Genomic DNA, 3,491 nt, shown 5'->3' on the forward strand with positions numbered 1-3,491 from the left:
TTGTGATGATAAGAAGAAAAAGAAGAAAAAATTGGATGATGATCACGAATACGAGCACTGGATGATGCATGAATATTCACTTTATGGAATTGATAATTATGTGCTTTGTAAGACTATTAAATAAGTCAGGGTTTCATAAAAAGTTTTAGTATTGTGTCCTATTAAAGCCGCAACAAAGTAAGATATTCGCACCCAAGGGGATGCAGGGATTAAGAACATAGTTTAAAAAGATTAAGAGAGGCCGTCTGGTGATGGTGTTCAAATTTCGAATGAGTCTACAGTAGATTGAGATGTGAATGGTTGGATGGACGAATTATATCAAGAATTTGGAATGGATATTTCTGAGCAAAAACAAATTGGTTTACCTGATGATACAAGTGATGGAGTTCGACTTGCCTAGGAGTTACCTGTATTAGGAGTAATGGAGAATTATCAACAAGAGCAGGTTATGATAAGTGGCATTTTATACCACTTATAGCGTCTCATAACAGCTTGAATTGGTGTCTTGGACTCAAGTATTTTGTGTATTTGACGTGTTTTCTAGTGTTTTTGCATTTCAGGGTATAACTTACTTAGATATGTGATTTTCATCAAATAAAGCTTAAGGAAGTACTTGGAATCGGTCTAGGGGTGATGAGCAGAGAAACCAGCAAAAACAAGAGCAAAATAGAGAATTTTCCAGAAGGGTAGCACGCGACGTGCCAGCAGCGACCGCATGGAGGGAGCATGCAACCGCGTGAGTGCGGAATTTCAGATTATGGTTTTATTTGTTTTCAATTCTGTTTGGGCTTCTGCTGGTGCGGTGACTCCTGGATTCTTATATAAACCTTATGGGAAGACGTTTTCTTCAACCAGAGCGAAGGCAAGAAGATTGAGAAGACCGTTTTAGCACACAACAACGAAGAAGAGGGAGCATTAGTTTACCTCGTGATTCTTTTAATTTGTTGTAACAGTGGATGTTAGTTTTCTCTATACTTTGAACCTTAATACTCTTGTGACGTACTTCACTATTTATTAAGTAATTTTTCAGCCTTATATAGTTGTGTTATTAACATGCTTTCATATGAACCCATGGTGACGATGAGTTCTATTATGGGCTAATCATTATCATAGGGTTCTAACGGATTTACTTATGGATTTCTATAGTTAATTTGTTCCGATATCTTAGTGTGTGGTGATTGATTGATATCCTGGTATTGGTTGTGCTTATTCGTCTTATGTGCGTAGCTAACATATAAGATAGCGTGTTAATCTCTATTGAAGCGACAGTGAATATAGAGGTTAGAACTTGTCATGCTAGCATAGGTTCATGTATTTGTTATGCATGATTCGTAGGTAATTTTAACCATCTTACTTGCCCTATGTAATCACGATAGATAACTTGCACATTAAACCGTTATGTTTTCAATTCTTATAGACATATAAGGACTAAGCATAATTGGTGTCTATTCAACTTCTATCTCTTTTGTGGATGCTTGGTAGTAGGGTATTCGTACAACGAAAGTTGGCGTTTACTAGTTTCGTGTTATCTGATTAGTGTCATCATCGTCACATGCTAAGGTTAAGAACAATGACTTGGAATGAAGTAGTAATGAAGTTAGAATTCCATGTTTGTCATATATAGTAATTTAACCTCAATTCTCTTAGTTAAGGTTATTTAGTATAATTTTTTAGTTTAATAAAAACCCAATTTGTTATTTGTCTTAGCATTGAGCGATAACCATACATTGTTGCATAGGTGCATAAATTAAACTTAACCTAAACCAGTCTATGTGGGAACGAATCTAATTTATATCTTATACTACTTGCGAACGTGTATACTTGCGTGAATATTAGCGCATATTTTCGCCCTAATAAGTTTTTGGCGCCGTTGCCGGGGACTTGGTGTTAATTTTTAGTTTATGTGCTTGTCATCAGTGGTCGTTAAAGTTCGCTGACTCGGACTCTTTTACTCTCACGGTTTACTTGTTTGTGTTTCAGGTACTCAGTACAATGGGAGATCCAGCAGCACGAATGAAAGCCTTGATGGATTTTTCTCAACTCAAGATCAATGACATTCAATCTAGCATTGTCCGGCCAGCTATCACAGCTAATACCTTTGAGATCAAGCCTGGCATAATTCAATGGGTGCATAATTCAATCAAGTTTAGGGTTTCTCCGACTGAAGATACTAATATGCACATTAGGGATTTCATTGAGATCTGCGACACCTTCAAGTTCAACGGTGTTTCTGAAGATGCCGTGAAGCTGAGACTGTTCCCATTCTCTCTGAGGGACAAGGCTAAGAGTTGGTTACACTCTCTACCAGCTGGTTCGATTACTACTTGGGAAGATCTTGCTCAGAAGTTTCTTACTAAATTCTTCTCTATGGCGAAGACAGCTTCACTCATAAATGCTATTACTCAATTTGCGCAGCAATCGGGAGATTCGCTATGTGAAGCTTGGGAGCGCTACAAGGGGATACTTAGGAAGTGTCATCATCATAAAATGCCTGATTGGATGATCATCAATTATTTTTATAATGGGTTGGGAGCATAGTCCAGACCCATGCTCGATGCAGCATCAGGCGGAGCATTATGGGCAAAGAGCTATGAGGAAGCTTATGATCTAATTGAACTGATGGCTGCTAATGAATATCAGTATCCAAGCCAGAGATGTCCACAGGGCAAGGTAGCAGGAGTTCTTGAAGTGGATACAGCTACGGCTATCACTGCTCAACTAAAGGCGTTGTCTATGAATATCGATTATTTGGCTAACTATGGTGTTAAGCAGATAATTAGTGTTTGTGAGCTGTGTGCAGGTCCGTATGTGACGGAGCAATGCGCTATATCTAGTGACTCGGCTCAGTTTGTGAGCAACTTTCAGAGATCGCAGCAACCAGTTCCAGACACTTATCATCCTGACAACTGGAATCATCCTAACTTCAGCTGGAGCAACAATCAGAATGCGATGCAACAACCGTTTCAGCAGTTTGGAAATAAGCTATTCAACCCTTCTGGTTTTCAGCAACAAATTACACCAAAACAACAAACTCATGGTGCATGTCTATCTTCGAATGAAAAATCTGAATTGGAGGAGTTGCGGCTTATGTGCAAAAACCAGGCTCTTATATGCCAAAGTCAGATTGTTTCTATCAAGACTCTAGAGAACCAAATAGGACAAATTACTAATGCCTTATTGAATCGACCACCGGGAACGCTTCCTAGTGATACAGAAACAAATCTAGGAAAGAGGGAAGTTGAAGAACAGGTGAACACCATCACCTTGAGGTCTGGAAAGGTCGCAAGCCCCGAAATTCAGCAAGACGAAGAGCTTGAAAAATCTCAAGTTTCAGAAAATGCAGTTGTGGCTGAAGAAGAAGTGCAGAAGGAAGCAAAGGTGGAACCAAGGAAGACTACTGTGGAACACACTCCTCCTGAGGGTAATACAGGGGAGAAACAGATCTATCATCCACCTCCTTTTCCTAAGAGGCTGCAGAGGAAAATGCTGGA

The 3,491-nt window shown here is 39.2% G+C and overlaps 1 non-coding gene across 1 annotated transcript; it reads right to left on the minus strand.

Moving 5' to 3' along the window:
* Window positions 1-2,384: 2,384 nt before the first annotated feature.
* On the minus strand, window positions 2,385-2,489 carry LOC141709303 (small nucleolar RNA R71). The gene has a single exon (XR_012569888.1). It is a non-coding gene; the product is annotated as a small nucleolar RNA R71 (small nucleolar RNA).
* Window positions 2,490-3,491: the final 1,002 nt, after the last annotated feature.

The sequence above is a fragment of the Apium graveolens genome, chromosome 2 (assembly GCF_009905375.1).
Source record: "Apium graveolens cultivar Ventura chromosome 2, ASM990537v1, whole genome shotgun sequence".
NCBI classification, from domain to species: domain Eukaryota; kingdom Viridiplantae; phylum Streptophyta; class Magnoliopsida; order Apiales; family Apiaceae; genus Apium; species Apium graveolens.